Raw genomic sequence first — 23,646 nt, 5'->3', positions numbered from 1 at the left:
TATGCACGGATAGATTTCCTCTGGTTTTTGTTCTGATGTCCTCTTACTGATTTGGTGGACATGGCATCAAGCGGTGTTTCGACTGATTTTGAAAGGCAGTTAATAAATGCCTGCAGAACAGAACTTTCCGATTCTCACCATACATGATGCTTCTTTCACTTGTGCCAAAATTTGTGAAAGCGTTCCATTTCTGATGGCCACTCAACAGAAGATGACGTTGTTAACTTACAAACATTCAAACGCTGCCAAGCTGTTGAGCTTCGAACAAGGAATAATACCGTGTTCATGAGTTAATACTATGTTGTTTATTTTGAAGTACAGACTGTGATTGAAGTTACCTCCTTGACCAGCTTCTCAGAAGGGCATTTACAAACATATCTGGAGAAACACGAGAAATGGGCAGATTTGACAGCTGGAACTATTTCGCATATTCAGAGACAACCGGTAATATTCTCACAACAATAGCTGGCATCCTCGGCTACCTATTTATGCTGCGGGTTTTGTGAAAAAGTTACTGTTTGTCTCAGAATTATCAATATAGTTTAAGCTGTCAAAATGCTTATGCGCCTTTTCCGAATGTTCCTCTCCAGAAATTACAAATCAATGCACGAGAACTGTCATACTGAGGTACCGTAAAACGGGGTGACTTTGATAGCCGGGGTGACTTTGATAGGTTTGCGATTTTTCCGCAAAATGAAGAGTACAATTAAAATACGTAAGGAATGGTTCAGAAACATACTGACCGTGGTAGAGAAGTGTTCAAAGTACCTCATGAAGAACTTTTCATAAATTTTTGAAAAGTTTATAAAGTTAGTTAACTATAGTTAAGAAAAAGTGGATGAAAGTCATTATTTTAAACTTCTCAAAGTGTCATGATTTTCTCAATGAACATGATTTTTAATCGGAAAACGGAATGCATTTTCGGATTCTTTGGACAATTTTCCACTAGGAGAAGGTTAAATAAGTTTGTAAATAATAAATAATATGTGTTTTTGAAGCACAATTTAAAAAAAATCTCCAAATTTATAGGCAAATTCAGTTGAACAAATTTCATGTAAAATGTGAAAACTTGTGATTCGTGCTTCGAATTCAGTTTAAAATGCAATATAAATCGATAATTTTATAAACAAAACTATTTTTAACAAATTCCAGGCAAAATTCCGACTTTTTAACAATTTTACCTGAAATTTATATGTATTTTGTTAAAAAACTTATAAACTTAGTTAACTTAAAATAAACATTTATTTTTTTTCTTACAAACTATATCGGCTACTTTAGTGATGGTACATTTAACGTACAAATAAAGTTTGAACATCTTAAATATGATTTTAACAAGAAAAACTATGACTATCAATGTCACCCCGGAATTAAAACCAAGAATTTTTAACGTAACTATTTGTCTAAACACTATTGAAAAAACTTTTTTTTCCAAAATAGTGCATGGACTTTGTGTGGCCTACCCAAGTACATGTTTTAAAAATAATAATCTTGAGAAAAACCTCACCTGTTGGAAAATATTCTAAAAACAAATTGAAATCCTATCAAAGACACCCCGGTTTACGGTACCAATCCAAGGCAAATAAATTAGATAAGGTAACGCGTTTTTCCCAGGTGTCGAAAAAAAGTTTGCATTTAGACCGGATCTTTCGTGTAGATTTTCAAGCAACACGACCCTGTTGTTTTGAAAGACGTTTAGCCGAGACACCAACCGTAAGGTTTTTATAGCATGCTCTGACAAAATTTCGAAAAAAGTCTACTCTCAGTCATGGTGCCAATTTCGGATTGAATTGTGGCCACAAATGAATGCCATTAGCCTAGGACAAACAAAACGGCCCCGCTCTCGGTCAATGTGTATGAAATTGAGTCATTAATCTGCTGGAATCCACTTTGAACCACGCGTGTGCATGTTGTGTTTGAAGCCAGCTCCATATATTGATGAAGTAATTAAACTGGATTGTGCGCGGCCATTCTATTCGCAACGGAATTGTCAGCTTGAATGGGCCGGCGGAACGTCATCAGTCCATATGTGTGTGTGTGGTGGATTTCATTCAGAGTTGTCGTTTTTTTCACCCTCGCTCTGATACACTTTAAATGGCTCTTGTTTGCCCCCCCGGGCAACCACATCATGTAAAAGCGACCACCCTCAACAACACCCCTTGATGGGGATGTCACAAGGTTGTAAGGAACTTTGAAAAGGAAGTGCAATGGAAGATGTCAAATTTTAGCCCACATTATTTAAAATTGTTTGTTCTTCTTTTATCTTAGGTGGCAAAACTGAAAATGGATCTTTCATGGGATTGTGTCCTAGATAAATGAAAGAAAACGAATATCTAAGACACACTCCCATGGACTGAAAGCTTTAGTTTTAGTCTGGACATAACTAAAGAAGCTTTTAAGCTGCGTTGTTTAAGTGTGAATATTTTGCTCGTGAGTTAAGTTTGGTGCCAACATCTGAAAATTCTTTTGCTCAAAACTTATTTTGACAAGTTTCACCTCCTTGGCGTAGATCCCTCGTGTGCACACGTGTGACTGCTTCTCCCCTATCTGATTGAATGATAACGATTGAATGGATGGCGGAGGGAAAAAATGCACGTGGGATCATCGGATTGCCACCGGCGAGGCTTGTGCCACGTGGGTTGATGTGCATGTAGTGTGCACGGCTTTGGACACGGCAATCAGGTTGCACTTTTTTTTTGTACCCCATCAGAGTGATAAGCGGTGCAGACCTGAAGGGAAGTGGCTCCGCGCTGGATTTGGAATTGTTTATGAGGCTTTGTTGATGAGCTTTTTTTCATGCAATAAAAAGATTGCATACATTCACGTGTGGTGGAAGTAATTGGAATGTTGTGTTTGTCGGATTTGGTTCGGATTGTTCGCGTATTTATGTCATTCGAGTCTGATATTGACGATGTGTCCTGTTCGATTAATTTGAATGATTCAATTATTTTCAAAATTTAATAGATCGTGAAGTGATTCAAAAATTATTGCAAAATCTACGGAAATTTATTGAAATTGTTGAAAGCTATTCTAAAGTGTGCTGTTCAAAAGTGGACAACAATATCAGTACAAACTAGCTCAGTCACACTAGAAAGCTTCGAATCATTTTACAGGTGACGGTGTTAATAAAAATTCAAGAACTTTAACTTACTACCTGCATATTTAAAAATGTACAAAACAGGTATAGCCCTGATGCCCCCTTAAATTCCAAAAATCCCTAATAACTTCTAATTTATGCTTCATTGAAATAAGCATTCCAATAATTAGTATCGTTCAGTATCCACCACCTTCCCTCCACCAACCACACCCTTGTCCGTACAACTAACTTCAACTAATTACCGATTGAAGCGCATGTTGATTTTTCAATTCAAACCAATCTAAATTATCTCCCGTACCGTACACGAATGAAACTGTCGCGTTCAATTAATTATGTCGTCACAGCGTCATCAACAATCATCGTCGCCCCCACCTTCATCATCATCGTGCGTTGATAGTTTTTGCAGTTCGACAAACAGCCACTTTAGGCACCAAATCTGGCCAATAAACGTGTGACAGTTTGATTTGCCGTTTGACCCCTACTTGCCCCCTCCACGTGGGCGCCCACGATTGGCTGTTAATAATTAATTCACTATTTGCGTTAATCACTGCCAAGTTACGCGTCAGTGACGATAACAAAATTGGCGTCCGGATCAAGCGTTTGTTGCCATGCTAATCTGGGCATTGTTGGTTCCGTTTGAAAGGGACTTTAGATTCGAATGGGATCTGTTTTGTGGAACTCAACTTTTCCAGCAATCATAAAAGCTTTTTTTACCTAATTTCGCTATAGTTTGTCACTTTGATCAAAATTGTGTCTTAATTTTTTTTGAATTTTGATAGAATTTTGTGAGACTTTTGTTAGAATTGCGTTTGAAATTTGTCGAAATTTTGTTAGAATTATAATAGAATTTAATTAGAATTTTGTTAAAATTTTGTTAGAATTTTGGTAGAATTTTATTAGAATTTTGTTAGAATTTTGTAAGAATTTTGTTAGAATTTTGTTTGAATTTTGATGGAATTTTGTTAGATTTTTGTTAGAAATTTGTGAGACTTTTGTTAGAATTGCATTAGAATTTTAAAAGAATTTTATTAGAATTTTGTTCACATTTTGTCAGAATTTTGTTAAAATTTTGTTTAATTATGTTGGAATTTTGTTAGAATTTTTTTAGAATGTTGTTAGAATTTTGTCAGAATTTTTTTTAGAATTTTGTTAAAATTTTGTTAAAATTTGTTAGAATCTTGTTAAAATTTTGCTAGCATTTTGTTAGATTTTTTTAGAATTTTGTTAGAATTGTGTAGGACTTTTGTTTAATTTAAGTTAGAATTTTGTTAAAATTGCGTTGGAATTTTGTTAAATTTTGTCAAAATTATGTTAGAATTTTGTTAGAGTTTTGTTAGAATATTGTTAGAATTTTGTTAGAATTTTGTTACAATTTTGTAAAATTTTGTCAAATTTTTATTAGAATTTTATTAGAATTTTTTTAGAATTTTGTAAGAATTTTGTTAGAATTTTGTTAAAATTTTGCTAGCATTTTGTTAGATTTTTTTAGAATTTTGTTTGAATTATGTTGGAATTTTTTTAGATTTTTTTTTAGATTTTTGTTAGAATTTTGTTTGAATTATGTTGGAATTTTTTTAGATTTTTGTTAGAATTTTGACAGATTTTTTTTAGAATTTTGTTAAAATTTTGTTAGAATTTTGTAAAATTTTGTTAGAATTTTGCTAGCATTTTGTTAGATTTTTTAAGAATTTTGATAGAATTGTGTAGGACTTTTGTTAAATTTTCAATAGAATTTTGTTAGAATTGCGTTGGAATTTTGTAAGAATTTTGTTAAATTTTGTCAGATTTTTGTTAGAATTTTGTTAGAATTTTGTTAGAATTTTGTTAGAATTTTGTTAGAATTTTGTTAGAATTTTGTTAGAATTTTGTTAGAATTTTGTTAGAATTTTGTTAGAATTTTGTTAGAATTTTGCTAGAATTTTGTTAGAATTTTGTCAGAATTTAATGAAAATTTTGTTAGAATTTTGTCAATTTTGTCATTTTTTTAAATTGGTCAATTTTGTCAATTTTGTCAATTTTGTCAATTTTGTCAATTTTGTCAATTTTGTCAATTTTGTCAATTTTGTCAATTTTGTCAATTTTGTCAATTTTGTCAATTTTGTCAATTTTGTCAATTTTGTCAATTTTGTCAATTTTGTCAATTTTGTCAATTTTGTCAATTTTGTCAATTTTGTCAATTTTGTCAATTTTGTCAATTTTGTCAATTTTGTCAATTTTGTCAATTTTGTCAATTTTGTCAATTTTGTCAATTTTGTCAATTTTGTCAATTTTGTCAATTTGGTCAATTTTGTCAATTTTGTCAATTTTGTCAATTTTGTCAATTTTGTCAATTTTGTCAATTTTGTCAATTTTGTCAATTTTGTCAATTTTGTCAATTTTGTCAATTTTGTCAATTTTGTCAATTTTGTCAATTTTGTCAATTTTGTCAATTTTGTCAATTTTGTCAATTTTGTCAATTTTGTCAATTTTGTCAATTTTGTCAATTTTGTCAATTTTGTCAATTTTGTCAATTTTGTCAATTTTGTCGATTTTTTTAATTTTTTTTATTTTTGTTTTTGCCTTCCTCACCTCACTGAGGCAAGGCTATAAAATCACTCGAAAAATGAACTTCTTAAATACGACTCCTAGATATACCTTCACGTATACCTATCGACTCAGAATCAAATTCTGAACAAATGTCTGTGGGGATGTGTGTAGACATGATTTTTTTTCCACACGATTATCTCAGAACTGGCTGAACCGATTTTGGCCGGATCCGCCTTATTCTGTTCGTTTTGGGGTCCCCTAAGACCCTATTAAATTTTATTCTGTTTAGTGAAGTACTTTTAAAGTTATGCCAAGAAAAAGTTTTTTTGCAGCTACAAAAAAGGGTGATTTTTGCATAACCTCAAAGGCCGGGTCTTTTTGCTTACGCGCGAGAGTCGCGCAGCATGCGTAGGGATTTTGGTCTGAGCGGGGGATTGGCAGCCACACCCCCTTGCATGCGTATCGCCCGGTTGCCACATTGCTTAAGCTGTATCTGCGTCTCTTCTGGAAAAATTCTGTAATAATTATGTTGCTGCATCATTTTGTCTCGACAAAGATTTACTCGAACTTTTTACTGAAATATATAACTCATGAGACTTTTCTCCTTTATTTTGGAGAGTTGGTAAAAAAAAGAGTTGAAAATTGCTGTTCAAGTAAAACCAATAATTATAAAAAATAAATGAAAAAAAAATAAAAAAAACTCTTAAATTTATTTGTAAATACAACCTAAAATACAACATGAATGCGAGGAAGGCACCAACCACCTTAAGGTGGATTAAGTAACGTTTTTTTTCTAATTCTATGTTACTTTTTCTAAAAAAAACTTTATTTTTGTAATTTTCTTTAATTTTAGTAAATTTTCTTTAATTTTAGTAAATTTTTGTAAATTTTTGTAAATTTTTGTAATTTTTTGTTATTTTTTGTAATTTTTTGTAATTTTTTGTAATTTTTTGTAATTTTTTGTAATTTTTTGTATATTTTTGTGTATTTTTGTAAATTTTGTAAATTTTGTAAATTTTGTAAATTTTGTAAATTTTGTAAATTTTGTAAATTTTTGTATATTTTTGTATTTGTTTTGTAATTTATTGTTTTTATTTGCATTTTTTTTAAATAATTGTAAAATTGTAATATTTAAAAAATAAAAAAACGACCCCTATAAAACTTTTTTCCGAAACATCAACTGAAACAATTTCTCGACTCGATGATTCCACCATATTTCTTATGAGTAAACCCTCCCACGTTCAACATGGTAAAAATAATAATTACATCACACATTACAGCAGGTGTGCAACTTTCTCTCGCCTTGTCAACAACCAACCAACGGAGTGCGCCATAATCGGGTCTTATCTTCATCAATCACATCATCGCTAATGAACTCATTTCCCATCCTGTATTCCAAGGATGAGCAGCAGCATCCGGACGAACCCGGGTTACTTACAACCCGGTGCAGCAGCAGCAGCAGCAGCAGTGTTGCCATCTCGCTCTCTCGCTCTCATTCATCATCAAATCCTTTCCGGCACCATCAACTCTGTGATGCCACGGTGGCGAACTGCTGAATCAATTCATTTCATCAATCTTGTGCTGGATTTAGCTGTAATCCAGCCAGCTTTTTTCTGCTGCTGCCGTGGAGACGCGACCACAGCGCTCGTGTTCCGGATCTTGGGGCGGGACCGTTTCTCCAATTACCCGAACCCTCTGGACCCAAGTCAGTCAGTGCAAGCAGAATCGTCGTTGGTGACATTGTAGCACAGCCAGCCAACGCCACGACTTTGCTGCCAACAAGTGGTGCTTACGTTCGTTTCTTCGAGTTCAATTAAAACGGGGATTGGAAATTTAATTAAAATGATATTTTATCATTCCTTTAATTAGACGGTTTTTGCCAATTCGGCTTGGCTTGGGGAAGATGGCTTTTGTTTTTTTGGGTGGAAAATACTATTTTCCTTGGCGTTGGAAATCGTTTGCCCTTGAACTTTCGTTTTGTTTTCGCCGATGAAGTTTATATAGGAAAGCAACGCATGATTTAGAAGATTGCACTGAAGGATTTGTGAAAAATCTTTTGTGATTTGTTCGTTAAACAATTAAACAATTAATCAATTAAACAATTAAACAATTAAACAATTAAACAATTAAACAATTAAACAATTAAACAATTAAACAATTAAACAATTAAACAATTAAACAATTAAACAATTAAACAATTAAACAATTAAACAATTAAACAATTAAACAATTAAACAATTAAACAATTAAACAATTAAACAATTAAACAATTAAACAATTAAACAATTAAACAATTAAACAATTAAACAATTAAACAATTAAACAATTAAACAATTAAACAATTAAACAATTAAACAATTAAACAATTAAACAATTAAACAATTAAACAATTAAACAATTAAACAATTAAACAATTAAACAATTAAACAATTAAACAATTAAACAATTAAACAATTAAACAATTAAACAATTAAACAATTAAACAATTAAACAATTAAACAATTAAACAATTAAACAATTAAACAATTAAACAATTAAACAATTAAACAATTAAACAATTAAACAATTAAACAATTAAACAATTAAACAATTAAACAATTAAACAATTAAACAATTAAACAATTAAACAATTAAACAATTAAACAATTAAACAATTAAACAATTAAACAATTAAACAATTAAACAATTAAACAATTAAACAATTAAACAATTAAACAATTAAACAATTAAACAACTAAACAATTAAACAATTAAACAATTAAACAATTAAACAATTAAACAATTAAACAATTAAACAATTAAACAATTAAACAATTAAACAATTAAACAATTAAACAACTAAACAATTAAACAATTAAACAATTAAACAATTAAACAATTAAACAATTAAACAATTAAATAATTAAACAATTAAACAATTAAACAATTAAACAATTAAACAATTAAACAATTAAACAATTAAACAATTAAACAATTAAACAATTAAACAATTAAACAATTAAACAATTAAACAATTAAACAACTAAACAATTAAACAATTAAACAATTAAACAATTAAACAATTAAACAATTAAACAATTAAACAATTAAACAATTAAACAATTAAACAACTAAACAATTAAACAATTAAACAATTAAACAATTAAACAATTAAACAATTAAACAATTAAATAATTAAACAATTAAACAATTAAACAATTAAACAATTAAACAATCAAACAATTGATGGGAGTGCGTGGCCGAATGGTTACGCTGTCCGCTTTGTAAGCGGATGATTCTGGGTTCAATTCCCATCTGCTGCAACCTTCCATCGGATGAGGAAGTAAAATGTCGGTCCCGGCCTTGGTTGTTAGGCCGTTAAGTCATAAGTGTAGGAGTCGTCTCCATGCCATAAGTACAAACAACACACCAAACCAAGCCTACTCCGGTGAAATCGCTGGCGGCGGTTGGACTCGCAATCCAAAGGTCGTCAGTTCAAACACTGGGGTGGAAGGTTCCTTGGAGTAAAAGAGGTTTGGGTGCTCTCCCCATTCAAGCCTTCGGACTCCTAGGTTCGAGCAGAAACTTGCAATAGAGACCACAAAAGACCCGGGGGTCGTTGATGTGGATGGTTTGTTTGTTTGTATAATTGATTTCCCCAGCAATTTAAATAATTTAATGAACACGAATAATTCCATTTAAAATTTAAAAAAAATAATATATAGGTGTAATTTTTTGAAGTTGATTTACATTAATTGACCATGGCTCAAAATTACCATAAATAATCGAAAAATCTATGAAAGCAATTTTTGAATAACCACAGTAATTTCAAAACGAGTTTACAGGGCAATTTTGAGAAAAGTAGGCTAAAATAGGCTTGACAAAAATTTCCACCATTCGCTTGGCAAGGTTGGCTAGGCAAAAATTTCCATTTCCCAAGCCCAATCACAATCTACGATAATGTTCACCACGGTGGAAATAGCCTACACCGAACCAGGTCCTCGTGTGTAATCAGGCAAGTTTTCACAGCCGTCGACGTCGCATGCTTGCTTTAGCTTTATTTTTATGCCCCGAATCGATCCAAAACAATTTGCTTTCACCGCGTGCTCTTGTCAGGCTTGCGTTTCTCAAATATCTCATCGTCGGCTGCTGGTTGTGTACCCAGGCCCAGGGCAGCCAGCATCGAGCTTCATGTGGATGACGGCGTAGGTGTTTTCGCACGTACGCATAATTTCGAGCGCGTCAACGACGTTAAGGTTCGACGTTTCGTCGTCCAGTTCTAACTCTTTCAGGACGGGGCGTAGCTGCCAACGGCGGTTGTCTTTGGAACGTGGATAACGCGGTGGTAAAGCACCAACGACCAGAAGTAGCATAAACCGTGTATTCCGTACCTCGGGGACCGGACCTTGGCAGAACGCTGGGTGTTGTAAAGCAATCTAATCAAAGCCTCTCGTCGTAGAGTCCTCACTGGGTTCAGATGGTAGACGCTTTGCTTTGGTGGGAACGCTCCATGAGATTAGGCTGAGCTGGAATTTTCCAGCAATTGGTAGAGGCCTTGTAAGGCGTCATCCGTTTCATACGTCACGCTGAAATCGTCCAAAATTTACCAAAAAATCAAAGCTATACCGATAATCACCAAACTATCGACAGTTGATGACTAATTGGAAAACACTCCAAACTTATTTTTTCTCTATTCAATATTCTCTTTTCTAAATAACTGTTTATGCTTTTTTCAAAGTTCAAAGTTCAGTATTTTGTTGAGGGGTCTAAGCAACTTTTTTTTTAAAGATTTTATAGAATTTTGCCCCAGGAAGTGACATTCCATGAATCAACAATCAACAATCAATGAATTTATGTTGATATCCATTAAATTTATTATGAATATACAGTCATGCCTCGGTTTAGCACCGCATATGGGGGATGCCTAACCGAGGCGTGCATAACCGAGGCACAGAGCTTATGGGATTTTGGCTATATGGGTGACATTGGCTTTAATCGTTCAAAGAATCACGCAAACATAAAAAAAAATTATAGTGTTTTAAAATCGGGATGATGTCAACTATCCATTAAAATTATTATTTCATGAAAATTTTCACGAAAATACGTATTTTTCCTGTATTTCGAAAATGCATTTTTTTTTCTCTAAAGAAACCAAAAATATATTGTTATTGCAATATGGGTATCAAATGATCATGTTTTTTTTCATACATTTTGGATGTAATAACAACATTTTTAGAAAATACTCAAAATTTTCATTTTACGTCTTTTTGAAAAAAAATCCAAATTTCAATTTTTACAATATGGGTATCAAACGATCGTGATTTTTTCATACATTACGAATGTAATAACATTTTTTTAATACTCCAAATTTTCACAAAACTACGTATTTTCTAAAAAAAATACTCAGAATTTCCGTTTTTACGATGTGGGTGTTGAACTATCGGGATTTTTTCATATATTTCGAATGTAATAACAAAATTTTTATGAAAATTCTCCAAATTTTCACAAAACTACGTATTTTTGAAAAAAATACTCAAAAGATCGGGATATTTTCATACATTTCGAAAGCTATAAAAAAAAAGAAAATACTCAAAATTATCACAAAACAATGTATTTTTGAAAAAAAATTATTTGATTATTTGATACCCTTATTGTAAAAACTTAAATTTTGAAAACTTTTCCAAAAATACGTACTTTGTGAAAATTTTGAGTATTTTCAAAAAAATGTTATTACATTCGAAATGTATGAAAAAATCTCTATCGTTTGAAACCTTCATTGTAAAAACGGAAATTTTGAGTATTATATTCGAAAATACGTAGTTTTGTGAAAATTTTGAGTATTTTCTACAAAAATGTTGTTATTGAATTCGAAATGTATGAAAAAATCCCGATCGTTTGATACCCATATTGTAAAAAATGAAATTTTGAGTAATTTTTTTTCGAAAAAACGTAGTTTTGTGAAAATTTGGAGTATTTTCTAAAATTTTGTTATTACATTCGAAATGTATAAAAAAACCCCAATTGTTTGATACCCATATTGCAATAACAATATATTTTTGGATTCTTTAGAGAAAAAATGCATTTTCAAAATACAGGAAAAATACGTATTTTTGTGAAATTTTTCATGAAAACATAATTTAAATGGATAACTGACATCATCCAGATTCCAAAACACTATAATTTTTTGATGTTTGCACGATTTTTCATACGATTAAAGCCAATGTCTCCCATATAGCCAAAAACCCATAGGCTCTGTGCTTCAGTTAAGCACTGGGCCGTGCTTAACCGAGGCAGCTGAACGGTGCAAAACCGGGGCAGTGCAAAACCGAGGCGTGCAAAACCGAGGCATGACTGTACTTAAAGCTAATCTAACTTACCAGATTTTTGGCTTTCTTTGAAATAACTCAAGAATCAATGCTTAAAGAACCAAAACAACCGGATAAAAAACTTTTTTTGCATAATTTGTCATTAAAATACAGCAACTTATTGCCTGGGCACAAATTTGGTTCAATATAGAAAGAGATATGCCCACTTTCGTAAAATAAATAGTAACATTCTCCAAAATTATTGGATTAACTTACCTTTCACATGATGTTTTTTATTCGGTTATCTTGGTTTTTCTAGTTATGACTTTGGAGTTTTTCAAAAAAAGACAAAAATCTGGTAAATTAAGATTGTTGATGGTCAAATGGATGTTTAACGACTTTTGTAAAGAAGGATACTACAAAATCGAAAAAAAAAATCTTGAAAAGAAAATTTCAAAAGCATTTTGTAACGATTTGGTGTCTTCGGCAATGTTGTTGGTATGGATAAAGACTACATAAAAAATGCTTTTGTCACTAAAACATGATTTGCAAAAAAAAAACACTATTTTTAATTTATTTTATTTTCTAATGTGTTTTAGGGAACATCAAATGCCGACTTTTCAGAAATTTCCAGAATTTGCAAAAATCTTTGACCGAGTTATGAATGTATTAATCAATATTGATTGAAAAAACGAAATATTGGTCCAAATAATTTTCAACAACATTTTTCGATGTAAATCAATCAAAAAATACCGAAGAGAAATATTGATAAAGCGCACCGTTTTCAAGTTATAGCCATTTTTAGGCAACTTTTTTGAAAAAAGTTGCAGTTATTATTTTTTTTAATTGCGCACTTTAAAAAAAATATATATTTGAAAAGCTTACAAAACTTTCTATATTTTGCTTTTTCAAACTTTGTTGATATGACCTTTAGTTGCTGAGATATTGCCACACAAAGATTTGAAAACAGGAGAATTGAAGTTTTCTAAGTCTCTGCGACTATTTCCAAAAAGTTACCTAAAAATGGCTATAACTTGAAAACGGGGAGCTCTACCAAAATTTCACTAAAGTACTTTTTGGTTGCAAATTCGATTTACATCGAAAAATGAAGTTGAATTTTTTTGGACCAATATTTCAATTTATTGAAGGAGAGCTGCACTGCTACGGGTCGGTCGTGTGTGCTGTCACGGGCATATTTTTTTTTTACGATTTCTATGTGAAAAATATTAAGTTTAACAGTGAAAAGTTATCCATCCGTCGCGGAAAATGTTTCTACGTACGAATAATGTGGAATTCAAGTGATTCTTGAGAAAAAAGTGCAATTTTTTGTGATTTTTGTTTCAATTTGGAGCAGGAGGAAAATGGCGTCATGTTTTAGCACTTGTTGGGCTACGCCATCCGGAGAGAGAAAACTTAGTGGTGTTAGTGTATCTATAATTTTCTCTCGCGGAAAAGGTTGTGAAAAAGTAGAGTACAGAGAGAAACAGTTTTTTGCCGCGCTCTCCTGGCTCCTCGCTCTTCCCGGAAAAGAAGGCACTTGAGTGCCGAGAGAACATGCTGGCGTGTATGACAGTGTTGGTGTTGGTGTAACGAAGGCGACCAACAACAGCAGCTTGACTTGGCGGCGTGATTGCGGAGGAAGCTGCAGCTTGAAACCCACATGGCGCTACTGCTCCGGACCCGGTGAGAGCGTTCTATTTATGTTTATGTTTTGTTTTGTTTCTCGTCATGAATGGTGTTAGTGTGAGCAAGCGAATGATCGTGATTACGATGTGAGAGAATGAGTGATTGGATGTATGTGTGTGTGCTTCTCTTCCCGAATACCACAGTTGACTCACAGTAGAGGTCACAAACTCACAGATCGAATCGGTGTCAAATTCAGTTTTCGTATTTTGAGAACTACGCCGCGTCTTTTGTATTTTTATTTTTTATGCTTTTAACAGTTCACGTCGCGTTCGTCGCGGAAGGTTTCCGTTGTCGTCGTTCGTTTTACCTCGTGTTTGTTTGTTTTTTGCTTTTCTTCGGTTAATTGTTCGGCTAGAGACACCAATGTAGAAAATAATAAATGCACAGTATATTTTCCCGGCGATTCAGTCTTTCCACAGTCGGCTGTCTAAGAATGAATCGATTTTAATTTAACACCAAAATTTCTCTTACTATTTACTCGATACAGCCGGCTGTATGAGTTTAAAACCTAACTAAACGTAAAATTGAAAATATATAAATCATTATTTTCCTCAGTACAGCAGGCTGACTGAGTATAATAATCTATTATTATAAACTTATAAATCATAAATCTTTAAATCATCCACATTACTCATTACAGCCGACTGTATGAGTTTGATATCATAAAACATAAACCACTTTTTATCAACCCGCAATACCTTTCGAGCCCAAGTAGCAATGCGCAACATGCTAAAAATGACTAAGTTTTTTTTAAGTTGCATCTAGGGATCATAAATCAAAACTGCAACAATCTTGTACAATATGTAACAATTATGTTTCAACAACGTTTCCTCGTTGGAGCATCTTTTTTGGAAATGGAATTCACGCTCTTCAAGTTATCGCTTTTGCAATGTTTCGGCAACATAATAATAACAATATTTTTGAACATCGGGGTGACAACCGCTCGTCGTGTGTTTTTGATTTTATTTCTGTGTTTACGTGTCCTGCGAAATATTTCCCTCAGCACCATTAAGCTCGGTTCATAAGCCAACGGTACAGAACTGAACTGAATCGGATGGAACAAGAAAAATGGCACGGACTGAAGCCGCTGAAAATCCCAGTTACAATCGAACGGAACGGATCACTTATTCTCCGCTGGAGAAAGTCTAGAAGATAACCGAGCGGCTGATGTTCAGGAAAAGCCTGTTAAACAGGAAACTCGAAGACCACAATGAGTAGATCCAGATTTTCCGACCTGAGTCAGAGGTAAACCATCGGTCCCGAATCCATACAGGAGCAGTTGAACGCCCGGAAGAAACGGAGCTGCTGTGCGACGGCAACATAAAAAATATGCGAGCCGGCCAGTTCCAGCCGGGAAAATCTTCTTAAGTTGGTCGATTTTTGGAATCACGATTATTTATGTTTTATTTGTAAATTGGAGGCACAATATTGTTGAAATTAATTGAAGATTTGGAATAAACAACTTGAAAAGATCACAAATTTTGTATTTCTTTGTCGGATTCTGAAGACCTTGTGATTGATGCTAACGATTGATTTTGTTTGACAGCTCCAGCAAATCACTGGGGCTGGAATATTGCGGTGGCAACAAAAATACAACGTTCAGATATTAATGTTGCTGTTTTGTTACAACAACATTGCATACAATTCAAGAAGCTTAAAGTGTTGGAAACTTATCTGAAACGTTTTTGCAACATTTTTAAAGCACAACTACTTTGCTGTTTCATTTGCTTGAATGAAAATTAACAGTGATGTAATAAGGGGGCTTGATTTGGAACACATGTTATTATTAAATCTGTTTCTGCTGCTGGTTTACTGCTTTTTGACAATTTTTTGATAATTATTGATGTATTTGAGTTTTATGTCTAATTAATTAAACATGTTTTTTTTTGCTTGGAATTAAAACTATAATTAAAAACTTATAAAGTAAAACTGAGTGAATTTTTAGGAGTACAATTTTAATATCTTTGAAAAACCAAAAAAATGCCAGCAAATTGCAATTGTAGTAATGCGATGCAAAGACTTGAAAGTGTATAAAAGATATACAAAATAGTATATAATACTACAAAATTTCGACGGTTTTGTTCGAACGCGAATCAGTTCAATACGGAGTGTCGGATCGAGGTGCCCTTTGTTACGTTGGGTTCGTATAAGTCCAAGGAAGGATTGTATGGGAAAAGATGCGTAAAATCTAATTTGATCACAGGAGACGGAATAAGCATACAAGCTAAAAACGCCAAGAAGCGTTTTCCTACAAGAATCTCATCAAAAATGATGATTAGGGTGCCAAAATCCTGAAGCAATGTTTTTCCCCATACATTCTTTGCGAATTTTACCATACAAAAATCTAAACATCATCCGATTGGGCAACTGTTGTGTACAAAATCGAGCCACTGGGTCCCTCAAATGTCATTTTTTACAGAAGACTTGAAGTTACGGTCATAAGGGAACTTAAGTCCCCTAAAAAGGATCAGTCGAATATTTTTTGTTATTTTTTCTTTATTGGAGGTGGACAAAAGCCCCCTTGAGCTGTGTCTGGTATTATTCAAGACACTTTCTCAAAAAGGCACAAAACCACCTCATCTTATCGCATCAACAAGTACACAAAACTCAAATGATACAAGACGGGTTCACTCTTAAAACTAACTCAATAAATTAACATAAATATCACAGTTCTAAAATCTACGTGTGTATCGTCAGGTTAGGGATGGGATTTCAGGTGATTAAATTAAATTAAATCAATAAAATTTCATGAAATCGGTTTATTTCATAAAAAAACAATTGGGTCCTAAAATTATGCTTAAATTTGTTATATTATTGTTCAGAACAATAAAGCTTATTTTTCTGAGTGTAAAAACGCTTTGTTCGATCGCAAAGCGTTAAAAATTGATTTTTTTTATCAATTCGAAAAAAAAATAACTTCGCGGCCCATCTTAACAGAAAGTTCCTACTTGACAGCTCGTTCCAAAGGGACCACAGTTTATCCATCGAAAAAATGTTGTCTTGTCAATTTTTGTTTTGCATTAAAATGAAAAAAAAGTGATCAGAAATATTTTTTAATCGAGTTTTTCCCGTTGTACACAAAAATTGACATAGGGACCCCATTACCACAAATTAAAAAAAAAAAAAAAAAAAATCATCTGTAATCAACGTAACTTTATACTTCATTTAAAATATTTGATTGCAAGCATTCGTCGTTATCAAACCTTTTCTTTATTTTTATATTTTCAAATATTACAAACAAAAAAATATATTGGTAGACTTTAAAATTGTACCTCCTGCAGAGAATAAATATATACTATACACCCAAACTCCGATGATTTTACACCAATTATTGTCAGACGATCTGGGTCACTTTTCAGTTTGACACCCTCTTTACACGGAGCTCACACACATTTTAAAATGATTGGTTTGATAGTAAATGTGTGTGTCCCGTGTGAAAATATCAGTTCGTCATTTTTTAGTTTTACTTTGTCAAACCAATTAAGACCTAAAAAGTGTCAAACGAAAAAGTGACCAACCACCGGGGGTTAAGTGTAATAGTGTTACACAATCGTTTATCGCATTCTTCTCATAAAAACTATGTATAATACATATTTGAATCATCCATTGATTCCTTAATGGAATCAAAATTTAATTTTACAAGAAAAATAAAAATTACAGTTACAATGTTCTAAAGGTTCCTGAATACAAAGCGCCATCATTTCTGATAGTATTGATTCAATTGCTATTTCTGCTTACAAATTGTATTTCTGTTAAATTTCTGCCAAAATCGGACTAAACATTATGAAATAATACTAAGGTTTTTTCCCCAAAAATCAACTTTAGTTATAGAAGAATCCAAATCAAATTAAATTGTTCGCTCTTTAGCATTGCCTTGTATTCACATGAAAATTTATGGTAGACTGTAAATTTTCAACTCCTGTTAAGAACAAAACTAATTGTGATTTGTGTAACAAGTTAGAATTTACTCTTGATTCCTAATAAAAATCTAGTTTGCATAAAAACAACAATTTTCTTACAGCAAATTTTATTACAGGTTCCTGGATACAGCCCTGTGCGTACAAAGCGCCATGATGGTAGATAGCAAAAACAATATTTAATGGTCAATTTTCAGCTATTTAAACCCATTTTGAAGTTTTTTTTGCCACAGAACTGACATTCTACGTAGCTTGGATTTAAACTTATATAATTTTCAGATATATTTGCACACTTTTTTAATTTTGATACTAAAATGGCTCTAGAAAAGATACCAAATTTTAAAAAAATTGAGGGCGCATGAAAAAATCATGAGTAGAATGCAATTTTACTCGGTAAACTTGAAATGGCCAAAGACATACCCCTTCTATACATTTAAGAAAACCAATTTTGTTTGTTGTCGACGAAAAATGTGACAGGATTATTTTTCCAGACTTATCCATTTTTGTTTTGTAGCGAAACCAAAGCAGAAACATATTTATTGAGAAATTAATTAGAAGTTTGTTGCGCTTGAAATCATTTCGGGTGCACGTTTGATTTCAATCAACCAAAAATTTCACCATAATGGTGACATATTTGAAACATATTTGTTACATTGTTGCAACACCATCAATTGCTCCTACAAAAATTAGCATCGCATAGGAAACATTGACGCAACACGTTTACAACTATCTTGCTATTGTTGCCAATCGCGTTATTGCCGTGCGCTTTTTTTGTCACCAGAAGTGTTGCGCATATGTTGCCTGAGCGATTTTGGTTTGCTTTGGATTAGTTACAAATAAGGCTTGGCAACAATAATTGCTGCTTGGGAGGTATATCCTAGGGTCCTACCTTTCTACTAACATTGAGTCCAAAACCACCCTACAAACATCTATACCCCTAAGGTGACGCAGGGATCCTTGCGCACTTTAGATAGGTGTTTACTAACATTCCTTCCGCTCCCCAAAGGATAGCTTAGACCCGGCAAGGACCCCCTTATGCCCTGGGCTGTATTACACACTCATCAAAAGATGAAGACATGGTATCTCCCGTGTTGGATTATTGTTCCGGATGAGGGTCTAACACAACCAGACCAAACAGTGGGATAAGCGTTGTGGAGCCATCCCCCAGATCGAAAGTCCGTAAACCCACGATGTTTTGTAAGGCAACGATGTTTTTCGATCAGTTCGATGAACTGGTATGCAGTCCGTGAGAGAGAATGAGAAAGAATGATTTTGTTTTTGATCGAAACTTCGGTGGTCATTCTGTCTCTTTTTTGTGTGGTTGTGAATTTTCGGGTGGAACTGTCAAACGAGTTTTTTTGGTTAGCAAACACGTTTTTTTTTTTTGCTTTTTCTGGTAAGTTTGGCAAAGGAATGTTTCAATTCCAATCGAAAAATCAATGTTTTCTGTGTCCGTTTCAGTATTCCGGAGAAAACGGTAGGAAAAGACCGGAACTGACCCAGGATCCGATCGCCTACAGAGGCCACCGACTGCAGGACGAAGTGCGGATTTCTCCTGGTGCTTTCGGATCAAGAACTTTGTCAAAGTCACGGCCGGAACCGGGGGCGGAATCTGACGACTCGAACCTGATCTAAGCGTTCTAAGTAGTTTAAGCCAGATTAAATTTAACAATTTAATTTTAATGTAAGTGCATTATTTTTCTCGTTTCAGTGCAGCAGGGACTCCGAGCAAGATACCGACTTTGACATAAACACCACGGTTCCAGCCGGGTGCACACCAACGACGGCATGACAAGAGATTGAGGTGACAGGGAACCGGAATGCGGAATTGAGGCACGAAGCAGCGAAGAAAGTAGCTTTTCTATGGCTTCCGGAGCAACAGGATGCTGGTTCCGGAGGAACTGGACACAGGAAACGTGACTCAGCTGTTGGGACAGCGTTGACATCGAGAGCAGCTTGAATCGACAAATGTTGTTATGATCGAAGGTGGCGGCAGGACGCCCTACCAGAACAGTTTACCGGGGTAGAGAAGCGTCCAGGTGACTAATGGCGGTCCAGCAGACTGACAATCTAAAAGCGTTAACCAGCGGTAAATGATAAATTATTGATCTTTTATGATATGATCACATTTGCCTATTTTTGCTAACCTTTTCTTTCACAGAATTGTCCAGTTTCGGAATTCCTGTTCATGCATTCCGGCTTGTGTGGGATGGATTTGGCCTAGTACAACCCGCTCGATACTTCGTTCCTGATCACCTGGACCACCTGGGAGGTGACCGAAAGGCAGCCGGAGGCAGAACTCAGTGCTGCAGGAGAAAAGGTAAAAATGTCTCTTGAAGTCTCCCACCCAAGCTAACTTTCCCCTCTTCCTGCCAGAATAAAACAAAAGTCGGCTCTTAATTAGTGTTCGGTCGCTTGATCCGGCCAATCCGCTGAACACGAAAGCGCAGAAACTTTTGGTGCAGCCAGATCAACACCGCAAGCAAATAGAAATAAAACGACTCTCCAATCTACTACGTAGATCGAACGACCAGGGATGGGACGTCAAAAGTGACCGCAAAAAAAAGTCCCGCTCGAAACTGACCCCACGAGTAGTTCAAAAAATGATCAGGGAGTGGATCTCAACTCGGAACCGTCGCGACGCGTCAGTCGCTCAGGAAAATGTTGAGGCTGCCCAGCTTTGAGGTTCCGGCGAGGATCGCCAAACGTCGTATAGAATAGTCAAGAATGATAAGAAGACACGAGCAATGCTGAGCCTTAGGCGTTCCGGAAGCCGACCTGGACATCCACAAAAAGCGCAATCGCTCCAGTTTGAACTCGCCGCAAGGCAAGGCGGCGGAGGCCAATACGAGCTAGTAGCAAACCTGCAAGTCTGTGTTCTGAAGCGCACAAAACCTGTAACAGTGCGTAACCTGTCGACCTTGCCCGCGCGCCGGTGTAAAGTGGACACACTTCCGGAACAGTTCACCGGTGTCGAAAAGCGTCCGGTTGACTGATGGCTGTGACCGGACCAGCGGGCAGGGAAGTCGCAAGTCTTGGCCAGCGGTAAATAATTAATTGATTGATCTTTGATAATACGATCACATTGCTTAGTTTTCTCTACCATTTTATTTCACAGTTTTTTTTCGTTGTGGCCCGGTTTAATCTGGAAATAGTTCGCTGGATGATCTTGTACATGTCCTGAAGTTGTCGATCAACTAGAATCTGCCGGCTGCGAAATGTTCCAGTGTGGCCAACCTGTAGAAAACGACAAAGTTTCGTTTGGAGCGGTCAGTTGAACGCAAAAAGTTATTCCGCAAAAGTGACCGGTACCTTCGACGCTTAAGAAATGGTCACTGGGACCAAGACCGAGAACGATGATTGGATTGGACGGCGGAACAACAACGAACCGGGCACTGATGTGCGATTGGATCGTAGGTGGCACAGCGTAGGACCAGTCGATAGCAGAGGAATCGGTATGGTCCACGATAGTGGCGAGATGGACACAAGCAATGCGTCGGCCACAAGGAGACCGGAAGCTGATCCGGCTAGCGTGAGCATGCGCAAGATGAACGATCCATGCGGCCGACTCTAGTAGCGTCCCAGGATGTCAGCGAATCCGTTGAGATGACTCCAAACACCAAACAAGCAGGTAGCGGCCAATATGAGCTAGCAGTAGCCAAGCGAGTCAGTGTTCGGTATAAACGGTCCAAACAAGAACCAAGCGGTCCAAGGCCCTCAACAGCAGCAAGCTCTGTTACCGCCCCAGGCCCGTGCGCTGATGTCACAGTCCATGTATTGTGGCAGCTGAGACGCAGGTGGAAGTTCCGGATCGCCACCGCTTCCGAGTTTCGTTTCGGCGGCAGCACGGTGGCACCAAACTATTCGCCGACGAAGTCGGGTGGTAAATATCGTGACTCGTACAAATGAGGCTGTCGCGGACATCTTGATCAAACGCAACTTCCAAGGTTGGCCACCCGGCTGCAGCGAAACCAGCACCGGGATCACGACGACCATCGGCGGAACTATTCGTCGGCATGGCTCTCGATGCATTCAGGCATTCCGACGCCTGAACAAGCAAATTCCAGCATAGCCATCATGGAACCAGTTACCGGTGCTGATCAAGAACGTCCGCAGTAGCTTGTCCAACTCGAAAAGAAGCTGCGCATGCTGCAGCCGTACTCCAGCCTCCGGTTGTTCCTTACGTTGAAAATCAACCGGTCAACCTGCTGCGATGGATCGACCAGGCCATCGAAACGGTGCCTTGCAAAGTACTTCCGTTTCGCCCAAAGCGGCACCGGTCGCCTCCCGGCGCATGGCACCTTCTACGATAGTCGAGGATCTGATAAGGACAGAAGCGGTGCGTAGTAAAGGAGTGCCGGAAGCCGATCTGTCCGACATCTACATTCGGCGGTTCTGAGAAGTTCGTCGTCGCGTCATGAAAAAGGAGGAGCAGCAAGAGACAATCCAAACCGCGGCGAAGAAGGTCGTCAATCGTTCGCTGGCCAACACCATGGACGACGTGTGCAAGAACATGATTGTCGTCGGAAAATCTTAACGGTATGGAGCTCGGATAGTTTAAATCTGGATCGACCCCAGAACAAACCCAGAATCGTTATCCGCGAGAACGATGCAAACCCGTCAGCATCCTCAAGACGGAAAATCCGGAACCATCCAGAACCAAAACTGGTCCCGACAAATCAGTACGAGACAATCGTGCCAAAAAATGCTCCGGAGACCCGACCAGCCACAATCTCCACCATCACTTGAACGCCAGCAAGCCCACAAAGATTACTCCAACCACAGAAGAACCGGAACCCCGGCTTCAGGAAGAACCAGCCTCACCACCTGCAACGCACAATTTCGTGCCGCTCAACGCACCTGTCTCCGTTCCAGATACTCCTCGATGTACAACTCGGTGGCTCAGAGAAGGAGAGGAACCACCATGGCATGGAAAAGGTACTTAGAAGGAAAATAAATCCTCCTCAAAATTGTTTTTTTTTTTTCATTCCACTCTTTCCAGAACCGAACCGGACTCCCAACTCAGACGCCACGATACTGGTCTGAAACGTTGCCGCCCGTCCTCACCGGGACCACCTCGCATTAGGCGCAGGAGCAGTCTGCGGAATCGGTGTTAATGAAGGAAAGAAAGCATCAGTTCAAGGAGGACGAACACGACGGAACACTCGAGCGTTCACTGGCAGGATCTACTGCGATAAGGTGGACGAAAACTCAATTTCTGCAACGATCTCGAGCTGGTCTGCACCCAATCCGAACCGCCAACGCCAGCGCCACAAATCAGTGGGGGAACTCTAGCAGCAACAGCTTTTGCAGTGCTCCAAGCCCGGCGGCAACCAGTTCTTCGTCAGCAAAAATTCACCCAACAACAGCAACAACCCGGATCAGGAGGCGGAAACGGCGTCAACCTCGGCCAAGAAGACTAACAAGAAGCGGAATCACGCGGAAACGCCGTCCGCAACCGGCACGCGGCCATGGCACTGCAAGCGCTCTCGGATCGACGCCGCCCGAAACCTGCTCGAAGAACGACTGCGGCTTAACAAGTTCCTTCCGAAACGACGGGATGGAAACCGCAAGTACGCGTTTTGGTTCAGAGCAAATAGAACTTTTGCACGATCCTTGAAATCCACTCCCCCGCAAGCGCATTCTGGAACCGCCACACCGGATGACCACGTTCCTGCAGCGCCATCAAGTTCTCTCGGAACGACCGCTACGCGTTCTCTTTCTGGTCCAGATCAACCGGAACCTGCCCCGCTGTACCCTCGAAGACCGTCCTACCGGATAAATTGTGCCTAAACGAAGCAACTACTGCATGTAACTTCAAAAAAATAAACAAATTTAAACTTTGAAACATCTGTTTTAATCAAAACAAATCAATGACAGATGACAGAAAAAGAAGAAGAAGAACACAAAAAAAGGGTTGATGCGCGTCTGATTTTTCACCTCTACGTCGTTCTTACATCGCCCCCGCACGTAGGCCTCTTGCGATGTTCGAACAACCTTGACAGGTTGACGTTTCGGGTGCAAAATACCTTGATTCGGGTCTGATGCGTGTCTCAAAATCAGACCCGCATCGGCCCCTGTAGGTCTGATCGTCGCTCTGACGGTCAGACCCGATCGGCCCCGTATTTCTTACTGGGCC

The 23,646-nt window shown here is 36.6% G+C and overlaps 1 long non-coding RNA gene across 2 annotated transcripts; it reads left to right on the top strand.

Annotated features, from left to right (window-relative positions):
• Nucleotides 1-18,400: 18,400 nt before the first annotated feature.
• On the top strand, nt 18,401-22,846 carry LOC128093055 (uncharacterized). Of its 2 annotated transcripts, XR_008212197.1 has the most exons (5): nt 18,401-19,151; nt 19,219-19,596; nt 19,669-19,827; nt 19,884-22,445; nt 22,510-22,846. It is a non-coding gene; the product is annotated as an uncharacterized LOC128093055 (long non-coding RNA). The 2 variants fall into 2 exon arrangements; XR_008212196.1 differs by having other exon boundaries at nt 19,219-19,827.
• Nucleotides 22,847-23,646: the final 800 nt, after the last annotated feature.

Source organism: Culex pipiens, chromosome 2 (genome assembly GCF_016801865.2).
Source record: "Culex pipiens pallens isolate TS chromosome 2, TS_CPP_V2, whole genome shotgun sequence".
NCBI classification, from domain to species: Eukaryota; Metazoa; Arthropoda; class Insecta; order Diptera; family Culicidae; genus Culex; species Culex pipiens.
The sequence above is the reverse complement of the archived record's forward strand: the minus strand, read 5'-3'. Positions and strand labels throughout refer to the sequence as shown.